This window comes from Balaenoptera physalus, assembly GCF_965194825.1.
Source record: "Balaenoptera physalus genome assembly, chromosome: 15".
In the NCBI taxonomy this organism is placed as follows: domain Eukaryota; kingdom Metazoa; phylum Chordata; class Mammalia; order Artiodactyla; family Balaenopteridae; genus Balaenoptera; species Balaenoptera physalus.
In genome coordinates this window covers 33,184,347-33,211,086 of record NC_138894.1, presented here as the reverse complement: position 1 = coordinate 33,211,086, position 26,740 = coordinate 33,184,347, and the positions used below count along the sequence as shown (strand labels likewise).

At 48.6% G+C, this 26,740-nt stretch overlaps 1 long non-coding RNA gene and 2 pseudogenes across 10 annotated transcripts in view; 2 read left to right on the top strand and 1 right to left on the bottom strand.

The window, feature by feature from the left end:
* Window positions 1-26,740, top strand: part of LOC309643390 — a 2,123,356-nt gene that overhangs the window by 1,593,955 nt on the left and 502,661 nt on the right. The gene's annotated exons all lie outside the window — the stretch shown is intronic.
* The window catches only part of LOC309643462 (uncharacterized protein C2orf78-like), a 185,810-nt pseudogene that overhangs the window by 68,809 nt on the left and 90,261 nt on the right, over window positions 1-26,740 (bottom strand). Inside the window, exon 3 of the transcript in view lies at window positions 24,982-25,731. The product of the transcript in view is annotated as an uncharacterized protein C2orf78-like (transcript). The remainder of the gene's footprint in view (window positions 1-24,981; window positions 25,732-26,740) is intronic.
* Window positions 8,729-14,036, top strand: LOC309643463 (heterogeneous nuclear ribonucleoprotein A3 pseudogene; annotated as a pseudogene). Its single transcript has 2 exons — window positions 8,729-8,732; window positions 12,938-14,036. The product of its transcript is annotated as a heterogeneous nuclear ribonucleoprotein A3 pseudogene (transcript).

Sequence of the window (26,740 nt, the reverse complement as noted above, 5' to 3'; positions counted from 1 at the left end):
GTTCAAAGTAATAGCATCTTCAGTCTCTATGAATTTTTTATTCACCATGTCCAGCACACAATCAAAAATTATGAAATTCCTGAAGCAGGAAAAAGTGACTAAAAATTAAGACAAAAAAAAAAAAAAAAAAAAACAAAACAAGAAAAATTGATTTAGAGGGAATTCAGATTCTGGAGTTAGCACAGAACTTTAAAATGACTATATTGAGAGTAAAAGATGGGGATTAATAGATTAAAATATGGAGAATCTCAACAGAAAATTGGAATCAATTTTAAAAAATCAAATACAGATAAATGAAAAATAAGAAAACTGATCCCCAGCAGACCTTAGGGAATACTAGAAGAAATTTTTTTAGGCTGAAGTAAAATGGCCCAACATAGAACAGAGCTGGCCTCTCCGTCCCATATTGAACTCGAGTTGGAAGAGGCGAGTCCGGTCTCAAAACGGAGGTAAAACCGCCGCCCGGTCGCCCCCAGCCCGACTCCGGCCGTCGCCGCCGCCGCCGCCGCCGCCGCCGCCACCGCCGCCGCCGGGGGGGGTGGGGAGGAGGGCCATGATCCAAAGGAACCAGAACAGTTGAGAAAACTGTTTATTGGTGGTCTGAGCTTTGAAACTACAGACGATAGCTTAAGAGAACATTTTGAGGAATGGGGCACACTTACAGATTGTGTGGTGATAAGAGACCCCCAAACAAAACGTTCCAGGGGCTTTGGTTTTGTGACTTACTCTTGGGTTGAAGAGGTGGATGCAGCAATGTGTGCTCGACCACACAAGGTTGATGGGTGTGTAGTGGAACCAAAGAGAGCTGGTTCTAGAGAGGATCTGTAAAGCCTGGTGCCCATCTAACAGTGAAGAAAATTTTTGTTGGTGGTATTAAAGAAGATACAGAAGAATGTAATTTGAGAGACTACTTTGAAAAGCATGGCGAGATTGAAACCATAGAAGTTATGGAAGACAGGCAGAGTGGAAAAAAGAGAGGATTTGCTTTTGTAACTTTTGATGATCATGATACAGTTGATAAAATTGTTGTTCAGAAATACCACACTATTAATGGGCATAATTGTGAAGTGAAAAAGGCCCTTCCTAAAGAAGAAACGCAATCTGCTGGATCACAAAGAGGTCGTGGAGGTGGATCTGGCAACTTTATGGGTCGTGGAGGAAACTTTGGAGGTGGTGGAGGTAACTTTGGCCGTGGTGGAAACTTGGTGGAAGAGGAGGCTATGGTGGTGGAGGTGGTGGCAGCAGAGGTAGTTATGGAGGAGGTGATGGTGGATAGAACGGATTTGGAGGCGACGGTGGTAACTATGGCGGTGGTCCTGGTTACAGTAGTAGAGGAGGCTATGGTGGTGGTGGACCAGGATATGGAAACCAAGATGGGGGATATGGTGGCGGTGGTGGAGGATATGATGGTTACAATGAAGGAGGAAATTTTGGAGGTAACTATGGTGGTGGTGGGAGCTATAATGATTTTGGAAATTATAGTGGACAACAGCAATCAAATGATGGACCCATGAAGGGAGGCAGTTTTGGTGGAAGAAGCTCGGGAAGTCCCTATGGTGGTGGTTATGGATCTGGTGGTGGAAGTGGTGGATATGGTAGCAGAAGGTTCTCAAAACTCACAAGAAAAGGGCTACAGTTCTTGGCAGGAGAGAGAGCGAGGAGGTGTCAGGAAAGCTGCAGGTTACTTTGAGACAGTCGTCCCGAATGCATTAGAGGAACTGTAAAAATCTGCCACAGAAGGAACGATGATCCATAGTCAGAAAAGTTACTGCAGCTTAAACAGGAAACCCTTCTTGCTCAGGACTGTCCTAGCCACAGTTTGCAAAAAGTGCAGCTATTGATTAATGCAATGGAGTGTCAATTAGATGTACATTCCTGAGGTCTTTTATCTGTTGTAGCTTTGTCTTTTTCTTTTTCTTTTCATTACATCAGGTATATTGCCCTGTAAATTGTGGTAGTGGTACCAGGAATAAAAAATTAAGGAATTTTTAACTTTTCAATATTTGTGTAGTTCAGTTTTTCTACATTTTAGTACAGAAACTTTAACAAAATGCAGCTTTGAAGGTGTTTCCTTGTGAGTTAACAAGAAGATCATTGTTAATTAATATTTTGTATGAATTTTGCTGAAGTTAACTGTAAAGAAACACCTGCTGACTTGCAGTTTAAGGGGATCTATTCTCCCCATTCCCAAACCATGAAATGAATGGGCTCTGACATGTGGAGAGAATAGATATTTGTGTTTGCAATGTGTGTCTTAGATAATAGACTTGGGTATTTAAATTAGCATATTTGTGAATTTAATAGCATTAAGACTTACTTCAAATGAAAAATCTCAAAATTCAAAAAAAAAAAAAAAAAGAACAGAGCTGGGAGCTCGATTGGAGCTGCCTGTGGGGGAGGAGCGCCGCCGCCGCCGCCGAGAGCTGGGAGCTCGATTGGCGCTGCCTGCGGGGGAGGAGCGCCGCCGCGAGCTGGGAGCTCGATTGGCGCTGCCTGCGGGGGAGGAGCGTCGCCGCCGCCGCCGCCGCTGCCGCCGCCGCCGCCGCCGCCGCGAGCTGGGAGCTCAGTTGGCGCTGCCTGCTGGGGAGGAGCGCCGCCGCCGCCGCCGCCGCGAGCTGGGAGCTCGATTGGCGCTGCCTGCGGGGTGGAGCGCCGCCGCCGCGAGCTGGGAGCTCGATTGGCGCTGCCTGCGGGGGAGGAGCGCCGCCGCCGCCGCCGTCGCGAGCTGGGAGCTGGATTGGCGCTGCCTGCGGTGGAGGAGCGCCGCCCCCGCGAGCTGGGAGCTGGATTGGCGCTGCCTGCGGGTGAGGAGCGCCGCCGCCGCCGCCGCGAGCTGGGAGCTCGATTGGCGCTGCCTGCGGGGTAGGAGCGCCGCCGCCGCCGCCGCCGCGAGCTGGGAGCTCAGTTGGCGCTGCCTGCGGGGGAGGAGCGCCGCCGCCGCCGCCGCCGCGAGCTGGGAGCTCGATTGGCGCTGCCTGCGGGGGAGGAGCGCCGCCGCCGCCGCCGCGAGCTGGGAGCTGGATTGGCGCTGCCTGCGGGGGAGGAGCGCCGCCGCCGCCGCGAGCTGGGAGCTCAGTTGGCGCTGCCTGCGGGGGAGGAGCGCCGCCGCCGCCGCCGCCGCGAGCTGGGAGCTCAGTTGGCGCTGCCTGCGGGGGAGGAGCGCCGCCGCCGCCGCCGCCGCGAGCTGGGAGCTCGATTGGCGCTGCCTGCGGGGGAGGAGCGCCGCCGCCGCCGCCGCGAGCTGGGAGCTCGATTGGCGCTGCCTGCGGGGGAGGAGCGCCGCCGCCGCCGCCGCCGCGAGCTGGGAGCTGGATTGGCGCTGCCTGCGGGGGAGGAGCGCCGCCGCCGCCGCGAGCTGGGAGCTCAGTTGGCGCTGCCTGCTGGGGAGGAGCGCCGCCGCCGCCGCCGCCGCGAGCTGGGAGCTCGATTGGCGCTGCCTGCGGGGGAGGAGCGCCGCCGCCGCCGCCGCGAGCTGGGAGCTCGATTGGCGCTGCCTGCGGGGGAGGAGCGCCGCCGCCGCCGCGAGCTGGGAGCTGGATTGGCGCTGCCTGCGGGGGAGGAGCGCCGCCCCCGCGAGCTGTGAGCTGGATTGGCGCTGCCTGCGGGTGAGGAGCGCCGCCGCCGCCGCCGCCGCCGCCGCCGCCGTCGCCGTCGCCGTGAGTGAGGAAGCGCCTCGGTCAGGCCTGCTGAGGGCCCTCGCCGACGCCTGGGCTTACCCGCCGCCCCGCCAGCTCCGCTCGTTTCCCGTCCCCCGCGGCCCGGCGCGGGGCAGGCCTGCCGGGGCCATGGAGGACGAGGTGGTCCGCATTGCCCAGAAGATGGACAAGATGATGCAGAAGAACGCGGTAAGCGCGGCGGGCGGCGCGGGCCGGAGGGAGGCTGGGCGGCGGGCGGGGGTCAGTCGGCCTGAGGGGTTTCCCGGCCCGCGGTGAGCGCGGCGGGTGCCGCGTGACGGCGGCGAGGCCCGCGCTCTGGGGAGGGGTTCCTGGGGAGGGGGGAGCTTCGTGTCCCGCGGCCGCGTCCCGGGCAGGGGTCCTGGGGGGCGTCCTGTCTCGCAGCCGCGTCCCGGGCAGGGGTTCTGGGGGGCGTCCTGTCCCGCAGCTGCGTCCCGGTCAGGGGTTCTGGGGGGCGTCCTGTCCCGCGGCCGCGTCCCGGGGAGGGGGTCCTGGGGGGGTCCCGGGGAGGGCGTCCGGTCCCGCGGCCACCGGCGCTGGGGCCCGCCCTGGGCGCCCGAGGCCCCTCGTGATTAGCGCAGCCCGGTAAACTCCATCGAGGCGTCCTCCTCATTATTTTAAACGTGACGGTGGTAAAGCCTCGCTGGTTTAGCTGAAGAGTGCAGAGAGCCCTCCCTGTTTGAAAAGAATTCGTTGTCTTTCCCGGGCTCATTGGCCAGCAGCGAGAAAACAACATCAAACAGAGGTTTGTGATCAGTTTTAGACATGAAACTGTTCAAGCAAAACGTGAATTTCCTGGATCTTATTTTTGAGGAAGGCTGAACATTCCCTTGATTGTCTCAACTCTCCTGCATGTTTGCTTAGCAATTAAAAAAGGTGAACTATGCCAGCGTACTTGGCAAGTTGCTAAACTTTTTGGAAAAAGTGGATCTTGTTAGGCCGCGGAGTGCGGGGAGCTGTGTTTAAGGCACTGCCGCCGACGAGGCTGTGCTGCCGGCTGGATTTGGACACATGTCGTTGCTGGTCCTCTCAGTGGTTTACGGTTGCTACCGGTGGCGTTTTCTGTTACTGATAACGTGTGCACGTGAACGTGTTCTCTTGTGGTTTGTATGAGGTGCTCCAGTTTTTGCATTTCTGTCCACCTGTGTGGGTCACTCTCAGTCCCTTGCTTCCGAGTCGTCTATATTTTCAGCTAAACTTCTGAAATTCCAAGTCAAACGAATGTGAAGGAGAGAAGGGCTGCTCTGATTTGCACAGCACTTTGGAGTTACAAAGCGTTTGTGCAGAATTCTTTGGCGACTCACGACAGCTGTGTTGCATTCATTTTACAGAATAAGAAACTGAGTCAGACCAAGCAGTTCACCTCCTTAAATGAAGTGTGCGTTGTGGATTAAGCCAGGACCCGAGTTTCCTGCTGGGCAGCATGCAGAAGTAATGTTAAACACCGAATTCTTAAGACTTCAGACTTGGTGTGCGCCTCTTTTCCTTTAACAGGTGCATTGCCCGGCGTGTAATTTCATACCCTGTTAATCTGTCTTTGCAATTTTGGCTTTTTAAAGTACCTCCTGTTTGTTTTCTGTTCCAGACGTTGCCTGTGCCATTTATTTTTTCTGTTGATACAGGCCTTTCATTCCTCACTGCAAGTGATGAGTTCTGTATATTTGATTGGCTGAACGTTTCTGTTATTCTGTTTAAACTGGCAAGTTTTTTTTCTTTGCCTAGAGAACCCTAGACTCCCCTAGTAGAAGCTGGCTCCTAGGGAAAAAGGCCGTTTCTTGGGTAATTTTTTTCTCGAACTCAGGCTATAAAATGTGTACCTTTTAATCATCTAGTGCACTAGGTGTTTTTGTTTGTTTCCTTTCCTTGAAATAGACGTTTCCTAGAAATGAGGAATTCCTTAGTGAGCAAGTATGGAGAAGACCAGTTTGTATTTATCTGCAGTTCTCAAATTATAAACACATAATGCGTCAGCAGGAGAATGAGGATAAGCTCCACAGATAATCCTCAAGTCTCATTTTTCTTTTCAAATCTTATATTTCTAGTAGTACAGAACTTTACCAATATAAAAACTTGCCCCCCCCCCCCAAAAAAAAAGAACAGAACTGCAGGAAAGAGCAAAGAGCACTTAAAGTCTGTGTGTGTGTTTAATATATATATGTACATATACCCAGGTACATACACCTTTATATTTATATGTTGTTTTGTAAATAAATGACAATAATAATGTCTTGTGGAGATGTAGAACAGAAGTATACAACAAAAGCACAAACAGCAGGAGGGGGCAAATGGAATTAAACTGTTAAACCTCCATGGGATGGTTCCATGGAGGAGGCAGAGAGGGGGATGGGATCCTCGAAGAGCTGCTGAAGACCTTGCATTTTTTGCAGATCTCTTTAGAATGCTACTTGTATATTATGCTCTCACTGAGTGCACCTGGCTGAGCTATGGCACATTAGCACGGTAAACATTTGTCAGATTTGCCCTAGTCAGAAAATTTTCTATACCTGCCATCCTGCTTGGCACTTAAAATAGTTTTTTTTTTTTAAGGTCTCTATGATATAGGGATGATGGGTGAAGAAGGTAGGCTGCAGGGTAATAATGTAGTATGTATGATCCCATTTTGATACAGTAAACAGAAAGTATTAAATGCATGCCTGTTTGTATGAGCAGTGAGTTTGCATGGTTATCTCAAGAGGGAGGGAATGGGACGGGTAGAGAAAGAGATTGACCACAGGCTATTGTTTTACTTGTTACAAGAGGCATGTGTTGCCTTCATTTCTGATTAAGCTTTTTGTTTACAGATTATTGTAGGTTTACATGCAGTTGTAAGAAATAATAGTGAGATAGGTCCTGTGTGTCCTTTACCCAGTTTTCCCCAATGGTAACATCTTACAGAACCATAGTATACTGTCACAACCTGGGTATTGCCATTGACACAGTCAAGATACAGAACATTTCCATCCCACAGGATCTCTCCTGATGCCATTTTATAGCCACTGCTGCTCCCCCACTCCCCACCAAATCATAATGATCTGATAGTGCAGTGGATAAAGTTGCACTAAAGTTTTTGTGCAGATGATCAAGGGAAAATAGCCCCTGGGGAAGATGGCCCATCTCCCAGTCCCCCGGCCCTATCTGTCCCTGGCAACCTGTCATTTCAAGAATGTTATGTGGGACTTGCCTGGTGGCGCAGCGGTTAAGAATCTGCCTGCCATTGCAGGGGACATGGGTTTGATCCCTTGTCCGGGAAGATCCCACATGCCGCGGAGCAACTAAGCCCATGCGCCACAATGACTGAGCCTGCGCTCTAGAGCCCGGGAGCCACAACTACTGAGCCCACGTGCCACAACTACTGAAGCCCGCGTGCCTAGAGCCCGTGCTCTGCAACAAGAGAAGCCACCGCAGCGAGAAGCCCGCGCACTGCAACAAAGAGTAGCCCCCGCTCGCCGCAACTAGAGAAAGCCCACACGCAGCAACGAAGACCCAACGCAGCCAAAAATAAAATAAATTAACTAATTAATTAAAAAAAAAGAATGCTATGTGAATAAAATCATATAGTGTGTAACCTTTTTTTTTTTTTCTTAATTAAAAAAAAGTTTGTTTTTGGCTGCGCTGCCGGTTATGCGATCTTAGTTCCCCGACCAAGGATTGAACCCAGCCCAGGTAGTGAAAGTGCTGAGTGCTAAACACTGGCCCGCCAGGGAATTCCCAGTATGTAACCTTTTGGATTGGCCTTTTTCAATCAATGTAATTCCCTGGAGAGTCATCCAAATTGCATGAATCAATAGTGCTCCTTTTTTTAAAAAAAAGAAAATATATATATTTATTTATTTATTTGGCTGTGCGGGTATATAGTTGCAGCATGCGGGATCTAGTTCCCTGACCAGGGATGGAACCTGGGCCCCCTGCATTGAGAGTGCAGAGTCTTAACCGCTGGAACACCAGAGAGGTCCCAGTGCCGCTTTCTTTTTAATTGCTGAGTAGTATTCCATGGTTTGGCTATACTTCAGTTTGTTTAATCACTTGCCCATTGAAGAACATCTGAGTTTTTTCCCATTTCTTGACTATTACTGAGAGAGATGCTGTGGACATTTGTGTACCTTTTTTTGTGCGAACATGCGTTCTCTGGGGTAAATGCCGTATGGTAAGTGTTGCTTTTTTTTTTTTTTTTTTTTTTTTGGCTACGCTGTGCCACATGTGGGATCTTGGTTCCCCAATCAGGGATCGAGCCCGTGCCCCCTGCATTGGGAGCTTGGAGTCTTAACCACTGGACTGCCAGGGAAATTCCTGTATTGCTCCCCCTGCCCCACTTGATTGATTGATTGATTGATTGGTTGATTGGCTGTATTGGGTCTTAGTTGCGGCACGCGGGACCTTCGTTAAGGCATGTGGGATCTTTTTTGTCATTGCGGCGCACGGGCTCTTCGTTGCAGCATGAGAGCTTCTCTCTAGTTGTGGCGTGCGGGTTTTCTCTCTCTAGTTGTGGCACGTGGGCTCTGTAGTTGTGGCGTGCAGGCTCCAGAGCGCGTGGGCTCTGTAGTTTGCTGCACGTGGGCTACCTCATTGAGGTGTGCGAGCTCAGTAGTTTGGCGCGAGGGCTTAGTTGCCCCGCGGCGTGTGGGATCTTAGTTCCCCGACCGGGAATCGAACCCACGTCCCCTGCATTGCAGGGCGGATTCTTTACCACTGAACCACCAGGGAAGTCCCTGTATTGCTTTTTTAAATTAAAAAAAAAAAAAAAAAAGGAAAAGCAATCAGAGGTAAAACAACTAATTATATGATTGCCTTTCAAAGTACATATTCAAACCCTACATTGTTGGTGTACATAACTTCTTTATGTTGATTTCTGGTGTTTAGCTCTAGTAACAAGGCAATAATAATAACGCTGTAGTTTTCCTTGTTTCTTTCAACTGATGATCTGTGTATTTCTTACAAATAATAATTAACACTCACAAGCTACCAGGAGGCAAGTAATGGTTAGTGCTGGTGTGGTTAACTCCTTTATAGATAGGGAGGTTGAGGCATGGATATTGTGGAATTTGCCATGTTGAGGCATGGGTATTGTGGAATTTACCTAAGGTTATAACACTGTGTTCTGACTCAGATTCATTCAGATTTACTCCTTCTCTTTCTGTCTCCTGAATTAATAACTCTTTGTAATTTTGACCTAGGTGTGAGGACACGAAAAGGGTTTTTTCCTGTACCTGAGGTTTAGTGCTTGTTTTATAGAAGCAATATAGTATAGTGGTTAGAGTATGCACTTTAGCATCTGATTTTTTTTTCTTCTTAAGTCTTTAATGAATTTGTTACAATATTGCTTCTGTTTTATGTTTTGCACATGCCGGAAAGGTAATAGGCCTTGGCCCCTGGGCCTGGGCTTCGTCTCTTGTGCTGTCTCCTGTCCCTGTTGCCCCCGCGCGCTGGCCCGTCCGTGCTGTGCCAGGGGATATTGGTCGTCTCCCGGCTCAGTTCACAGTAGCTGAAAGGGACAGTGTGTAATGTTCTGATTTCTGCCCATCGTTTTCAAAGGGAGGCTCTGGCCATTGCTCCTCGGGTAAAATGCAGAGGGAGTGCTTTTTAAGATGGGACTGTCAGTGTTAGGGCCACTCCTTAATTACCAAAACGGAATCCCCTTCAGTTCCTCCAGCTGTGTTGTTTTGGCACAGAAAATGTGAGTAATAGGAATTTGGAACTAAGTTGGAGTGAAAAAACGCACCGGTCCCGCCGAATTTTCCATCGAAACAGTTGATTTGTGTTGTCTCTAGGAATTCTAAAGGGCGTACCGTTGCTTCCTAACCGGTGTCATTTGGGAGATCTACCTCTGTACGTTCAAATGATTAATTTTGAGACTTTGCTCATGTGTGCAGTAAACCCTTTAATTCCCTAAGACCTTCCTTTCCTCCATCTCATACCCCATTAAGCCCGCTTCAGTTTATCTCCTGAATTTCTTTGGAATCTGTCAGCTCTCCCTCAACATTCTAATACTGAACTTGCCTGTCTGTTGCGATTAGGTCCTAACTAGTGTCCATATATCTTGTTTCCTTCCAATCCATTCTTCACACAAGAAACCTTCAAAGCAAGTTGGAACATTGCTCATAAACATCGCTCACAAACATTGTTTTGAGAATAGAAAACACAGTGTTGGCCTTTAAGACTCTGCGTGGTCTAGAATCCTCTCTGCTTCTCTAGCCCCATCTTGTGCCACTTGTGCCCTCACTGTCTATGCTTCAGATACACTGAATTAACCTTAGTTCTCACTCATCTGACAGAAGTCAGTTGAGAAATTATTTTTCACTGTGATTCCTAGCATTAAGGAATTTGATGATCAGGTTTTGTATGAGGACTAAAACTAAACTGGGAAGTGGAAGAATTGAGTTTAAACTGTGTCAGTCAACACGCATGTATTAATGATACCTAAGTATTGAACACGGGACTAGGTTTCATGAGGGATACAGAAGTTCTGGCCATCTCTGGTTTTGGATATCCCTTATTTGTTGAGACCTTTGCGTTGTTTGGTTGCCTTTTGTCTGTTTTCCAGATGGGAAAACAGGAACAAGGGAAGTATAGGTTATTACTAAGTGGGGTTGAACAAGTGGAGCAGCAAACTGCAAAGCAGAAAGAAGAGGGACGTACTATAGAGGGATATGATTTCCATTTTCAAGGCGCCTGCGTCCTGTGCAGGGAGACAGCCTAACATAACATGTGCCTAACAAAAAATATATTGACTTCTTACTAAAATCTCCAGTTCATATAACCAAGGGGTTTATACCTTCTCCTTTAAAAGTGATATTCCTGGGGGGAGGGAGGGGCAAGATGGCAGAAGAGTAAGACGTGGAGATCACCTTCCTTCCCACAGATACAGTAGAAATACATCTACACGTGGAACTGCTCCTACAGAACACCCACTGAACGCTGGCAGAAGACGTCAGACCTCCCAAAAGCTTTATTTTATTTTATTTTATCATCTTTATATCTATATATAAAGTACAGTCTTGAGCTAGTACAGGTAGCCTGAGAGTCTTAGAGGCCTTTAGTTAAAGGAATCTAGCCAGCGAACATAATTCTCATACTAAACTGCCACAAGGAAGAAGTTAACTTACCCTGTATGTCAGGGTCCAAAAAAATTTAAAGATGTGCCTAATGCAAAAATAAGTTATAAAGATTTAGGCCAGTCAAAAACTAACAGCAGTTTCAGGTAGAGGTGCATGCCTAATGTAAACCAGCATAGTTTCCATTTACTGCGTTCTTGTAATCACTGAAATAAAAACTTCTACAAGATTAAAAAAAAAAATTCACCGATTAAAGTAAGTGTACAATTCACTAGTTCTTAGTATTTTCACAACCAATATTGCTATCTAATTCCAGAACATTTTTGTCACGCCCCCCACAAAGAAATCTTGTATATGTTAGCTGTTACTCCCTATTTTCCCCTCCCCAACATCCCCTGGCATCCACTAATCTACTTTCTGTCTATATGGATTTGCTCATCCTGGACATTTCATAGACATGGAATTATACAATATATGACCTTTTGCTATTGGCTTGAAATATTTCTCCCTTTAATAGTGTCAGTTTTTCGGACTTCCCTGGTGGTACAGTGGTTAAGAATCCGCCTGCCAATGCAGGGGACACGGGCTCGAGCCCTGGTCTGGGAAGATCCCACATGCCGCGGAGCAACTAAGCCCGCACGCCAAAACTACTGAGCCTGCGCTCTAGAGCCCAAGAGCCACAACTACTGAAGCCCATGCACTTAGAGCCCGTGCTCCTCAACAAGAGAAGCCACCGCAACGAGAAGGCCACGCACCACAACAAAGAGTAGCCCCTGCTCGCCACAGCTAGAGAAAACCCGCGCGCAGCAACGAAGACCCAACGCAGCCAAAAATAAAAATACAAATAAATAAATAAATAAATTTATTTATTTATTTAAAAAATAGTGTCAGGCTTTATCATTTTAATTCTGTTAGTTTTTCTTTATGTATTTGGGACTTGCTTATACTGCATTTGTCTTTTAAGTCATATAGGAGAAAAACTGAATTACAAACAAAAATACATTTATACTGTCTTTTGTATTTCCTTATGTAGTGGACATACTCCACTGGAAAAGAGAAATCACCATACCTTTTGATGAACTCATTTGCTGGCATGATGGAGTGAAATCTAGCAGAATGTCAAGCCGATTTCCCCCACAGGACATTTCCTTAGTGTCAGGGTGGTACAGGATGATGGGGGACTGAGCCAAGAAAGCAGAGTGAAATTTCCTGCACAGTCATGGCACGAACAAACCAAATCCCGCTAGATAAAGGGGCCTGTGACAATCATTAGGTCTCCTCTTCAAGACATTTGCCAGTTTTTGAACCTATAGAAAGCAGGAAGCTTAAATACCTAATGCCTGAGGGAGAGAACTTTCCAAAGTGAGGAATCAGAGACCTACCAGACTCACAGTAAAAACCCAGAAGTGCCATCCCCAAGAAGGGGGCTGAGTCAGAAAAAGTGAAATCATCTGCAATGTTTCAGTGTTTATGAGACAAATTTTCATTGAGAAAGTGTAACGGTAACAAATACATAGCTGGTCTCTCCTTACATTTGCCATACTCTGAAGCTGTGAGAACTGAGAGCCTAAAGAGCTGAATTCAAACATCTGAAAGACTGAAGTCAATAACTGACTGTATTTATTGAAGAATCAAAGACCTGTCAGGCTCACAGCAAAAATCCAGGGAGGCCACAAATCAGGAAAAATCATAGGTAGCATGAGACAAGTAAAGCTCCAACCCAGTTCTGACCTAGTAAAATTCCTGAAATGACTGAAATGATCAGCCACTCTGATTAACAGAGAAAGGGGTAAATCTTCTCTGGTTCAAAGTAATAGCATCTTCAGTCTCTATGAATTTTTTATTCACCATGTCCAGCACACAATCAAAAATTATGAAATTCCTGAAGCAGGAAAAAGTGACTAAAAATTAAGACAAAAAAAAAACAAAACAAAACAAGAAAAATTGATTTAGAGGGAATTCAGATTCTGGAGTTAGCACAGAACTTTAAAATGACTATATTGAGAGTAAAAGATGGGGATTAATAGATTAAAATATGGAGAATCTCAACAGAAAATTGGAATCAATTTTAAAAAATCAAATACAGATAAATGAAAAATAAGAAAACTGATCCCCAGCAGACCTTAGGGAATACTAGAAGAAATTTTTTTAGGCTGAAGTAAAATGGCCCAACATAGAACAGAGCTGGCCTCTCCGTCCCATATTGAACTCGAGTTGGAAGAGGCGAGTCCGGTCTCAAAACGGAGGTAAAACCGCCGCCCGGTCGCCCCCAGCCCGACTCCGGCCGTCGCCGTCGCCGCCGCCGCCGCCGCCGGGGGTGGGGTGGGGAGGAGGGCCATGATCCAAAGGAACCAGAACAGTTGAGAAAACTGTTTATTGGTGGTCTGAGCTTTGAAACTACAGACGATAGCTTAAGAGAACATTTTGAGGAATGGGGCACACTTACAGATTGTGTGGTGATAAGAGACCCCCAAACAAAACGTTCCAGGGGCTTTGGTTTTGTGACTTACTCTTGGGTTGAAGAGGTGGATGCAGCAATGTGTGCTCGACCACACAAGGTTGATGGGCGTGTAGTGGAACCAAAGAGAGCTGGTTCTAGAGAGGATCTGTAAAGCCTGGTGCCCATCTAACAGTGAAGAAAATTTTTGTTGGTGGTATTAAAGAAGATACAGAAGAATGTAATTTGAGAGACTACTTTGAAAAGCATGGCGAGATTGAAACCATAGAAGTTATGGAAGACAGGCAGAGTGGAAAAAAGAGAGGATTTGCTTTTGTAACTTTTGATGATCATGATACAGTTGATAAAATTGTTGTTCAGAAATACCACACTATTAATGGGCATAATTGTGAAGTGAAAAAGGCCCTTCCTAAAGAAGAAACGCAATCTGCTGGATCACAAAGAGGTCGTGGAGGTGGATCTGGCAACTTTATGGGTCGTGGAGGAAACTTTGGAGGTGGTGGAGGTAACTTTGGCCGTGGTGGAAACTTGGTGGAAGAGGAGGCTATGGTGGTGGAGGTGGTGGCAGCAGAGGTAGTTATGGAGGAGGTGATGGTGGATAGAACGGATTTGGAGGCGACGGTGGTAACTATGGCGGTGGTCCTGGTTACAGTAGTAGAGGAGGCTATGGTGGTGGTGGACCAGGATATGGAAACCAAGATGGGGGATATGGTGGCGGTGGTGGAGGATATGATGGTTACAATGAAGGAGGAAATTTTGGAGGTAACTATGGTGGTGGTGGGAGCTATAATGATTTTGGAAATTATAGTGGACAACAGCAATCAAATGATGGACCCATGAAGGGAGGCAGTTTTGGTGGAAGAAGCTCGGGAAGTCCCTATGGTGGTGGTTATGGATCTGGTGGTGGAAGTGGTGGATATGGTAGCAGAAGGTTCTCAAAACTCACAAGAAAAGGGCTACAGTTCTTGGCAGGAGAGAGAGCGAGGAGGTGTCAGGAAAGCTGCAGGTTACTTTGAGACAGTCGTCCCGAATGCATTAGAGGAACTGTAAAAATCTGCCACAGAAGGAACGATGATCCATAGTCAGAAAAGTTACTGCAGCTTAAACAGGAAACCCTTCTTGCTCAGGACTGTCCTAGCCACAGTTTGCAAAAAGTGCAGCTATTGATTAATGCAATGGAGTGTCAATTAGATGTACATTCCTGAGGTCTTTAATCTGTTGTAGCTTTGTCTTTTTCTTTTTCTTTTCATTACATCAGGTATATTGCCCTGTAAATTGTGGTAGTGGTACCAGGAATAAAAAATTAAGGAATTTTTAACTTTTCAATATTTGTGTAGTTCAGTTTTTCTACATTTTAGTACAGAAACTTTAACAAAATGCAGCTTTGAAGGTGTTTCCTTGTGAGTTAACAAGAAGATCATTGTTAATTAATATTTTGTATGAATTTTGCTGAAGTTAACTGTAAAGAAACACCTGCTGACTTGCAGTTTAAGGGGATCTATTCTCCCCATTTCCAAACCATGAAATGAATGGGCTCTGACATGTGGAGAGAATAGATATTTGTGTTTGCAATGTGTGTCTTAGATAATAGACTTGGGTATTTAAATTAGCATATTTGTGAATTTAATAGCATTAAGACTTACTTCAAATGAAAAATCTCAAAATTCAAAAAAAAAAAAAAAAAAGAACAGAGCTGGGAGCTCGATTGGAGTTGCCTGTGGGGGAGGAGCGCCGCCGCCGCCGCCGAGAGCTGGGAGCTCGATTGGCGCTGCCTGCAGGGGAGGAGCGCCGCCGCGAGCTGGGAGCTCGATTGGCGCTGCCTGCGGGGGAGGAGCGTCGCCGCCGCCGCCGCCGCTGCCGCCGCCGCCTTCGCCGCGAGCTGGGAGCTCGATTGGCGCTGCCTGCGGGGGAGGAGCGCCTCCGCCGCCGCCGCCAGCTGGGAGCTTGATTGGCGCTGCCTGCGGGGGAGGAGCGCCGCCGCCGCCGCCGCCGGGAGCTGGGAGCTGGATTTGCGCTGCCTGCGGGGGAGGAGCGCCGCCGCCGCCGCCGCCAGCTGGGAGCTTGATTGGCGCTGCCTGCGGGGGAGGAGCGCCGCCGCCGCCGCGAGCTGGGAGCTCAGTTGGCGCTGCCTGCTGGGGAGGAGCGCCGCCGCCGCCGCCGCCGCGAGCTGGGAGCTCGATTGGCGCTGCCTGCGGGGTGGAGCGCCGCCGCCGCGAGCTGGGAGCTCGATTGGCGCTGCCTGCGGGGGAGGAGCGCCGCCGCCGCCGCCGCCGCGAGCTGGGAGCTGGATTGGCGCTGCCTGCGGGTGAGGAGCGCCGCCGCCGCCGCCGCGAGCTGGGAGCTCGATTGGCGCTGCCTGCGGGGTAGGAGCGCCGCCGCCGCCGCCGCCGCGAGCTGGGAGCTCAGTTGGCGCTGCCTGCTGGGGAGGAGCGCCGCCGCCGCCGCGAGCTGGGAGCTCGATTGGCGCTGCCTGCGGGGGAGGAGCGCCGCCGCCGCCGCGAGCTGGGAGCTCAGTTGGCGCTGCCTGCGGGGGAGGAGCGCCGCCGCCGCCGCCGCCGCGAGCTGGGAGCTCAGTTGGCGCTGCCTGCTGGGGAGGAGCGCCGCCGCCGCCGCCGCCGCGAGCTGGGAGCTCGATTGGCGCTGCCTGCGGGGTGGAGCGCCGCCGCCGCCGCGAGCTGGGAGCTCGGCGCTGCCTGCTGGGGAGGAGCGCCGCCGCCGCCGCCGCCGCGAGCTGGGAGCTCGATTGGCGCTGCCTGCGGGGTGGAGCGCCGCCGCCGCGAGCTGGGAGCTCGATTGGCGCTGCCTGCGGGGGAGGAGCGCCGCCGCCGCCGCCGCCGCGAGCTGGGAGCTGGATTGGCGCTGCCTGCGGTGGAGGAGCGCCGCCCCCGCGAGCTGGGAGCTGGATTGGCGCTGCCTGCGGGTGAGGAGCGCCGCCGCCGCCGCCGCGAGCTGGGAGCTCGATTGGCGCTGCCTGCGGGGGAGGAGCGCCGCCGCCGCCGCCGCCGCGAGCTGGGAGCTCAGTTGGCGCTGCCTGCTGGGGAGGAGCGCCGCCGCCGCCGCCGCCGCCGCGAGCTGGGAGCTCGATTGGCGCTGCCTGCGGGGTGGAGCGCCGCCGCCGCGAGCTGGGAGCTCGATTGGCGCTGCCTGCGGGGGAGGAGCGCCGCCGCCGCCGCCGCCGCGAGCTGGGAGCTGGATTGGCGCTGCCTGCGGGGGAGGAGCGCCGCCCCCGCGAGCTGGGAGCTGGATTGGCGCTGCCTGCGGGTGAGGAGCGCCGCCGCCGCCGCCGCCGCCGCCGCCGCCGCCGCCGCCGTCGCCGTCGCCGTGAGTGAGGAAGCGCCTCGGTCAGGCCTGCTGAGGGCCCTCGCCGACGCCTGGGCTTACCCGCCGCCCCGCCAGCTCCGCTCGTTTCTCGTCCCCCGCGGCCCGGCGCGGGGCAGGCCTGCCGGGGCCATGGAGGACGAGGTGGTCCGCATTGCCCAGAAGATGGACAAGATGATGCAGAAGAACGCGGTAGGCGCGGCGGGCGGCGCGGGCCGGAGGGAGGCTGGGCGGCGGGCGGGGGTCAGTCGGCCTGAGGGGTTTCCCGGCCCGCGGTGAGCGCGGCGGGTGCCGCGTGACGGCGGCGAGGCCCGCGCTCTGGGGAGGGGTTCCTGGGGAGGGGGGAGCTTCGTGTCCCGCGGCCGCGTCCCGGGCAGGGGTCCTGGGGGGCGTCCTGTCTCGCAGCCGCGTCCCGGGCAGGGGTTCTGGGGGGCGTCCTGTCCCGCAGCTGCGTCCCGGTCAGGGGTTCTGGGGGGCGTCCTGTCCCGCGGCCGCGTCCCGGGGAGGGGGTCCTGGGGGGGTCCCGGGGAGGGCGTCCGGTCCCGCGGCCACCGGCGCTGGGGCCCGCCCTGGGCGCCCGAGGCCCCTCGTGATTAGCGCAGCCCGGTAAACTCCATGGAGGCGTCCTCCTCATTATTTTAAACGTGACGGTGGTAAAGCCTCGCTGGTTTAGCTGAAGAGTGCAGAGAGCCCTCCCCGTTTGAAAGAATTCGTTGTCTTTCCCGGGCTCATTGGCCAGCAGCGAGAAAACAACATCAAACAGAGGTTTGTGATCAGTTTTAGACATGAAACTGTTCAAGCAAAACGTGAATTTCCTGGATCTTATTTTTGAGGAAGGCTGAACATTCCCTTGATTGTCTCAACTCTCCTGCATGTTTGCTTAGCAATTAAAAAAGGTGAACTATGCCAGTGTACTTGGCAAGTTGCTAAACTTTTTGGAAAAAGTGGATCTTGTTAGGCCGCGGAGTGCGGGGAGCTGTGTTTAAGGCACTGCCGCCGACGAGGCTGTGCTGCCGGCTGGATTTGGACACATGTCGTTGCTGGTCCTCTCAGTGGTTTACGGTTGCTACCGGTGGCGTTTTCTGTTACTGATAACGTGTGCACGTGAACGTGTTCTCTTGTGGTTTGTATGAGGTGCTCCAGTTTTTGCATTTCTGTCCACCTGTGTGGGTCACTCTCAGTCCCTTGCTTCCGAGTCGTCTATATTTTCAGCTAAACTTCTGAAATTCCAAGTCAAACGAATGTGAAGGAGAGAAGGGCTGCTCTGATTTGCACAGCACTTTGGAGTTACAAAGCGTTTGTGCAGAATTCTTTGGCGACTCACGACAGCTGTGTTGCATTCATTTTACAGAATAAGAAACTGAGTCAGACCAAGCAGTTCACCTCCTTAAATGAAGTGTGCGTTGTGGATTAAGCCAGGACCCGAGTTTCCTGCTGGGCAGCATGCAGAAGTAATGTTAAACACCGAATTCTTAAGACTTCAGACTTGGTGTGCGCCTCTTTTCCTTTAACAGGTGCATTGCCCGGCGTGTAATTTCATACCCTGTTAATCTGTCTTTGCAATTTTGGCTTTTTAAAGTACCTCCTGTTTGTTTTCTGTTCCAGACGTTGCCTGTGCCATTTATTTTTTCTGTTGATACAGGCCTTTCATTCCTCACTGCAAGTGATGAGTTCTGTATATTTGATTGGCTGAACGTTTCTGTTATTCTGTTTAAACTGGCAAGTTTTTTTTCTTTGCCTAGAGAACCCTAGACTCCCCTAGTAGAAGCTGGCTCCTAGGGAAAAAGGCCGTTTCTTGGGTAATTTTTTTCTCGAACTCAGGCTATAAAATGTGTACCTTTTAATCATCTAGTGCACTAGGTGTTTTTGTTTGTTTCCTTTCCTTGAAATAGACGTTTCCTAGAAATGAGGAATTCCTTAGTGAGCAAGTATGGAGAAGACCAGTTTGTATTTATCTGCAGTTCTCAAATTATAAACACATAATGCGTCAGCAGGAGAATGAGGATAAGCTCCACAGATAATCCTCAAGTCTCATTTTTCTTTTCAAATCTTATATTTCTAGTAGTACAGAACTTTACCAATATAAAAACTTGCCCCCCCCCCCCAAAAAAAAAGAACAGAACTGCAGGAAAGAGCAAAGAGCACTTAAAGTCTGTGTGTGTGTTTAATATATATATGTACATATACCCAGGTACATACACCTTTATATTTATATGTTGTTTTGTAAATAAATGACAATAATAATGTCTTGTGGAGATGTAGAACAGAAGTATACAACAAAAGCACAAACAGCAGGAGGGGGCAAATGGAGTTAAACTGTTAAACCTCCATGGGATGGTTCCATGGAGGAGGCAGAGAGGGGGATGGGATCCTCGAAGAGCTGCTGAAGACCTTGCATTTTTTGCAGATCTCTTTAGAATGCTACTTGTATATTATGCTCTCACTGAGTGCACCTGGCTGAGCTATGGCACATTAGCACGGTAAACATTTGTCAGATTTGCCCTAGTCAGAAAATTTTCTATACCTGCCATCCTGCTTGGCACTTAAAATAGTTTTTTTTTTTTAAGGTCTCTATGATATAGGGATGATGGGTGAAGAAGGTAGGCTGCAGGGTAATAATGTAGTATGTATGATCCCATTTTGATACAGTAAACAGAAAGTATTAAATGCATGCCTGTTTGTATGGGCAGTGAGTTTGCATGGTTATCTCAAGAGGGAGGGAATGGGACGGGTAGAGAAAGAGATTGACCACAGGCTATTGTTTTACTTGTTACAAGAGGCATGTGTTGCCTTCATTTCTGATTAAGCTTTTTGTTTACAGATTATTGTAGGTTTACATGCAGTTGTAAGAAATAATAGTGAGATAGGTCCTGTGTGTCCTTTACCCAGTTTTCCCCAATGGTAACATCTTACAGAACCATAGTATACTGTCACAACCTGGGTATTGCCATTGACACAGTCAAGATACAGAACATTTCCATCCCACAGGATCTCTCCTGATGCCATTTTATAGCCACTGCTGCTCCCCCACTCCCCACCAAATCATAATGATCTGATAGTGCAGTGGATAAAGTTGCACTAAAGTTTTTGTGCAGATGATCAAGGGAAAATAGCCCCTGGGGAAGATGGCCCATCTCCCAGTCCCCCGGCCCTATCTGTCCCTGGCAACCTGTCATTTCAAGAATGTTATGTGGGACTTCCCTGGTGGCGCAGCGGTTAAGAATCTGCCTGCCATTGCAGGGGACATGGGTTTGATCCCTTGTCCGGGAAGATCCCACATGCCGCGGAGCAACTAAGCCCATGCGCCACAATGACTGAGCCTGCGCTCTAGAGCCCGGGAGCCACAACTACTGAGCCCACGTGCCACAACTACTGAAGCCCGCGTGCCTAGAGCCCGTGCTCTGCAACAAGAGAAGCCACCGCAGCGAGAAGCCCGCGCACTGCAACAAAGAGTAGCCCCCGCTCGCCGCAACTAGAGAAAGCCCACACGCAGCAACGAAGACCCAACGCAGCCAAAAATAAAATAAATTAACTAATTAATTAAAAAAAAAGAATGCTATGTGAATAAAATCATATAGTGTGTAACCTTTTTTTTTTTTCTTAATTAAAAAAAAGTTTGTTTTTGGCTGCGCTGCCGGTTATGCGATCTTAGTTCCCCGACCAAGGATTGAACCCAGCCCAGGTAGTGAAAGTGCTGAGTGCTAAACACTGGCCCGCCGGGGAATTCCCAGTATGTAACCTTTTGGATTGGCCTTTTTCAATCAATGTAATTCCCTGGAGAGTCATCCAAATTGCATGAATCAATAGTGCTCCTTTTTTTTAAAAAAAAAAATATATATATTTATTTATTTATTTATTTGGCTGTGCGGGTATTTAGTTGCAGCATGCGGGATCTAGTTCCCTGACCAGGGATGGAACCTGGGCCCCCTGCATTGAGAGTGCAAAGTCTTAACCGCTGGAACACCAGAGAGGTCCCAGTGCCGCTTTCTTTTTAATTGCTGAGTGGTATTCCATGGTTTGGCTATACTTCAGTTTGTTTAATCACTTGCCCATTGAAGAACATCTGAGTTTTTTCCCATTTCTTGACTATTACTGAGAGAGATGCTGTGGACATTTGTGTACCTTTTTTTGTGCGAACATGCGTTCTCTGGGGTAAATGCCGTATGGTATGTGTTGCTTTTTTTTTTTTTTTTTTTTGGCTACGCTGTGCCACATGTGGGATCTTGGTTCCCCAATCAGGGATCGAGCCCGTGCCCCCTGCATTGGGAGCTTGGAGTCTTAACCACTGGACTGCCAGGGAAATTCCTGTATTGCTCCCCCTGCCCCACTTGATTGATTGATTGATTGATTGGTTGATTGGCTGTATTGGGTCTTAGTTGCGGCACGCGGGACCTTCGTTAAGGCATGTGGGATCTTTTTTGTCATTGCGGCGCACGGGCTCTTCGTTGCAGCATGAGAGCTTCTCTCTAGTTGTGGCGTGCGGGTTTTCTCTCTCTAGTTGTGGCGTGCAGTCTCCAGAGCGCGTGGGCTCTGTAGTTTGCTGCACGTGGGCTACCTCATTGAGGTGTGCGAGCTCAGTAGTTTGGCGCGAGGGCTTAGTTGCCCCGCGGCGTGTGGGATCTTAGTTCCCCGACCGGGAATCGAACCCGCGTCCCCTGCATTGCAGGGCGGATTCTTTACCACTGAACCACCAGGGAAGTCCCTGTATTGCTTTTTTAAATTAAAAAAAAAAAAAAAAGGAGAAGCAATTAGAGGTACAACAACTAATTATAAGATTGCCTCTCAAAGTACATATTCAAACCCTACATTCTTGGTGTACATAACTTCTTTATGTTGATTTCTGGTGTTTAGCTCTAGTAACAAGGCAATAATAATAACGCTGTAGTTTTCCTTGTTTCTTTCAACTGATGATCTGTGTATTTATTACAAAATAATTTTTTTTTTTTTTTTTACAAGTAATATTAACACTCACAAGCTACCAGGAGGCAAGTAATGGTTAGCGCTGGTGTGGTTAACTCCTTTATAGATAGGGAGGTTGAGGCATGGGTATTGTGGAATTTGCCATGTTTAGGCATGGGTATTGTGGAATGTGCCTAAGGTTATACTATAGCACTGTGTTCTGACTCAGATTCATTCAGATTTATTCCTTCTCTTTCTGTCTCCTGAATTAACTCTTTGTAATTTTGACCTAGGTGTGAGGACACGAAAAGGGTTTTTTCTGTATCTGACGTTTAGTGCTTGTTTTATAGAAGCAATATAGTATAGTTTTTAGAGTATGCACTTTAGCATGTGATTTTTTTTTTTTTCTTAAGTCTTTAATGAATTTGTTACAATATTGCTTCTGTTTTATGTTTTGCACATGCCGGAAAGGTAATAGGCCTTGGCCCCTGGGCCTGGACTTCGTCTCTTGTGCTGTCTCCTGTCCCTGTTGCCGCCGCGCGCTGGCCCGTCCGCGCTGTGTCAGGGCGTATTGGTCGTCTCGCGGCTCAGTTCACAGTAGCTGAAAGGGACAGTGTGTTATGTTCTGATTTCTCCCCATCGTTTTCAAAGGGAGGCTCTGGCCATTGCTCCTCGGGTAAAATGCAGAGGGAGTGCTTTTTAAGATGGGACTGTCAGTGTTGGGGACACTCCTCAATTACCAAAACGGAATCCCCTTCAGTTCCTCCAGCTGTGTTGTTTTGGCACAGAAAATGTGAGTAATAGGAATTTGGAACTAAGTTGGAGTGAAAAAACGCACCGGTCCCGCCGAATTTTCCATCGAAACAGTTGATTTGTGTTGTCTCTAGGAATTCTAAAGGGCGTACCGTTGCTTCCTAACCGGTGTCATGTGGGAGATCTACCTCTGTACGTTCAAATGATTAATGTTGAGACTCTGCTCATGTGTGCAGTAAACCCTTTAATTCCCTAAGACCTTCCTTTCCTCCATCTCATACCCCATTAAGCCCGCTTCAGTTTATCTCCTGAATTTCTCTGGAATCTGTCAGCTCTTCCTCAACATCCTAATACTGAACTTGCCTGTCTGTTGCGATTAGGTCCTAACTAGTGTCCATATATCTTGTTTCCCTCCAATCCATTCTTCACACAAGAAACCTTCAAAGCAAGTTGGAACATTGTTCATAAACATCGCTCACAAACATTGTTTTGAGAATAGAAAACACACACTGGTGGCCTTTAAGACTCTGCGTGCTCTAGAATCCTCTCTGCTTCTCTAGCCCCATCTTGTGCCACGTTTGCCCTCACTTTCTATGCTTCAGATACACTGAATTAACCTTAGTTCTCACTCATCTGACAGAAGTCAGTTGAGAAATTATTTTTCACTGTGATTCCTAGCATTAAGGAATTTGATGATCAGGTTTTGTATGAGGACTAAAACTAAACTGGGAAGTGGAAGAATTGCGTTTCAACTGTTTCAGTCAACACGCATGTATTAATGATACCTAAGTATTGAACACCGGGCTAGGTTTCATGAGGGATACAGAAGTTCTGGCCATCTCTGGTTTTGGGTATCCCTTATTTGTTGAGACCTTTGCGTTGTTTGGTTGGTTTTGTCTGTTTTCCAGATGGGAAAACAGGAACAAGGGAAGTATAGGTTATTACTAGGTGGGGTTGAACAAGTGGAGCAGCAAACTGCAAAGCAGAAAGAAGAGGGACGTACTATAGAGGGATGTGATTTCCATTTTCAAGGCGCCTGCGTCCTGTGCAGGGAGACAGCCTAACATAAAATGTGCCTAACAAAAGATCTATTGACTTCTTACTAAAAATCTCCAGTTCATATAACCCAGGGGTTTATACCTTCTCCTTTAAAAGTTCTATTCCTGGGACTTCCCTGGTGGTCCAGTGGTGAAGACTCTGCGCTTCCAATGCAGCAGGCGTGGGTTCAATCCCTGGTTGGGGAGCTAAGATCCCACATGCTGCGCAGCCAAAGAAATTTTTTTCAGAAGTTATACTCCTGTGTTGTTGAATTTAGTGGTTTAGATTTTGTTTGAATGTTAAGAAGATTTCAGTTTATTTACCAGGAACAAACAAAACATAATGTAAAAATAGTTTCCCAGAAACGATTTCCATCGTTCTCTTCTTCCCTTTCTCCCGCAGACTGACTGGTGTTTCATCTTGACAAGTTCTCTGAAGTTCTCTGTCATTCCATAGGAAAGCGGTCTGGCTTGGAGGTTGCAATCCCAGGGAATTTTTCATCAGCGGGGAAGTCTCCATCACTACAGAGGAATCAAGGTTGAAGTCAGTCCCGGGTAAGTGAGATGCTCCCCCTAAACACCAACACAGCAGTCGTGTACCTTTCAAGGGGTTCAGGGGCAAGATGGGCAAGGCATTTCTACTAACTCTTCTTAAGGATCATGGACAGTGTGCCCTATGCTACGAGGTAAGCGGTGACTGTTGTAATTCTTACTGGTGATCATTTCATGTCACTGATCCTTGGCTCTCTTTGTATCTCATAGGACTGTTGTAAGTCCAATACAAAATGAGTCTTCTTTTTAAAAAACTGAAATGTTTTACAAAGCCTAGCATTCTCATAGAGAGTCCTTTGAATTCTCCCCACTTTCCCGAGAGGCTAAGAACACTTCACACCATGAACTAGGAGAGGGGGTAGAGCCCTTTCTGATGAAATATAGAAACAAAGACAGAGTCTTAGCCTGCTTGCTCTCTGGACAGGATCTCGGACCACAAGGTCTTAAATCCTGGTATAAATGACGGAAGTGAGGACACTTCAACTGGCACTCTCATAACAAGAGTTCTGAAACACCTTCCAAAGAGACTGCAGCAGTAGACGAGGGAAGGGAGTGCTACAGTGTGGTAGTACAGGGGGAATGCTCGGCTACAGCAGTGAAAAATGTGGTACCTATTGGTGTGCTCTCGGGGTTCTTGTACATGTAGCATAGATGACCTTTACAGTGTCCCTCCCACCTTCCCACCTGCATTAGGTGTTCTTTTTGTATTTTTTTTTTTTAATTTACGTTTATTTATTGATTGATTGTTTGAACTTATTTATTCTACGTATTTATTTTTTTGGCTGCACAGGGTCTTCATTGCTGTGCACGGGCTTTCTCTAGTTGCGGCTAGCGGGGTCTACTCTTGGTTGCGGTGTGCGGGCTTCTCTTGTTGCGGAGCATGCGCTCTAGGCGCGTGGGCTTCGGTAGTTGCGGCTCACGGGCTCTAGAATGCAGGCTCAGTCGTTGTGGCACATGGGCTTAGTTGCTCCACGGCATGTGGGATCTTCCCAGACCAGGGCTCGAACCCGTGTCCCCCGCATTGCATTGGCAGGCGGATTCTTAACCACGGCGCCACCAGGGAAGCCCTAGGTGTTCTTACATAGAGTCTAAAAACAGAGGGCACTGAGCGAAGGTAGTGGTTACTAAAGGCTCAGGATCTAAATTCTACCTGTCTCTACACCCCTTCCCAGCTGTCGATTTGACCCCATTTGTGAATGCCGACCTCATTCTTCAACTTTCTCTGCCGTTTGTATACTCACCTTGAAAACTTGTTTCTGTGATGCGTTGAGCAGACACAGGGTGGCAGATTGCAGAGGTGGAAGCTGGTGGTCGGATATTTGTGGGCTGAATCTCCTTCAGTCCCATTCCCATTTCTGGTTGCGCAGAGGCCCTACTTCCTGTGTATGACGCGGAGCCATAGGATTGCGGGCAGGAGCCAAGTTCTCCATACAGTGAAGACCCCAGTGTGCCTTGGTTATAGTAATATACCTGGCTTCCTTCCTGGTAGGGAAGTGACAGGCGGCTATGCCCCTGATTTGGAATCTGAGATGGTGCTCCCTGAGCAAGCCTGGCAGAAAGTGATGGATATAGAGGGACCATGTTATTGGCGTCTGAAGTTTTATCATACTGGGCTGCCATAAACATGGAGGAAGCAGCTGGGTGCCGGTCAGTGAGTGCCAGAGTAAAGTCTCCGAGTGAAGAGGAATTCTTTTCAGTGCTTCCTGTGATGTCCCACTCAAGAACACCTGGATAGGAAGGAGCTGAAGTGGAGATCTGGCTGTGGTCAGTAACTCCAGATAACATAGTCGTGCTGGAATGTTGGTAAAGGTAGGCACTACCCATGAGTGTCTGGAAAGAGGTACCGGTAGCCGATGCCGAACTGACGGCAGGGGCAGAGACTCTGGAGAAGTTGCAGACACTTCGTGTTAGGGAAGTTGCATTGCTCACCACAGGAAGACAATGCTGCAGAGAATTTAGAGTTCCAAGTAGAGATGGATTTTGGAAATTTTCTGTAAGAACAAGAGGGTCATGAAAAACTCAGGGAGGTTGAGAAATTCTCACTACGTTTGAGGAACAGCATTATCTTAAGGTTCTTGCTCTCAGGACACCTCTACTATCGACCCTTCCTGAGAAACCCAAAATCAGACAGTTAATGATGGCTGTAAGGACTGAGCAGTTTTCCACTCTTCTGTATTAACTGCCTGTGCTCCCATCTTGGGCACAGATGGGCAGAAGAGCCAAGTGGTATGGTTCAGACATTGTTCTCTAGGCTGGAAGCAACCTTCTCCCTGCCCTGTCTTTCCCTTCAGCCTGCACTCGTATTGACTTCTATGCTATTTCCTAGACTGGAAGCATTTTAGAACTAGGAGGCCCTTAGAGAACTTTCTCTTTTTTCAGTCTCATTTCACGAGTAAGGAAACTGAGGCTCAGAGAGGTCGGGTTGACTTGTTCAAGTTCTCTCATTATGTTAGTGTCATTACCAGGTTTCAGAACCTAAGTATCCTGACTTCCTTGCCAGGACTCCACTCTGAGCATGATAGTGCCAGAAAGCAGGAGAAATAGAACTTATAATATAAGCATTTTTTTTGTCCATTAGAAAACAGTACGGCCATTACCATTGTCATCTTCAGTGTCTCCCTTTGCTTGTGCAGTTCCCACGCTATTACCTAGAGTTGACGTATAGCTCAGTCCAACTGGTGAACTGAAAGAGTCATTTTTGCCCTCTTCAAGCCTGGTTTCTCATCCTACCTCAAAATGATTACCCGAAAGTGGATTTCTTAAGTGCTTTTGGAAAGAGAAAAGTTATCTGATTACTTCAGATTACTCATCTATAAAGTGGTTATAACACCACCACCAATAATAATAGCAGTAATAATTAATAGATGAATAAGCTGATCTATTGCGTATGATTTATATGGAGGAAGATACAATAAGTTCTAGAAAGACAAAGAAAAATCATGAAAAACATGTTACGTAACGAAAAAGAAATCCATAGATATTAATGAAAACTGGGGTATG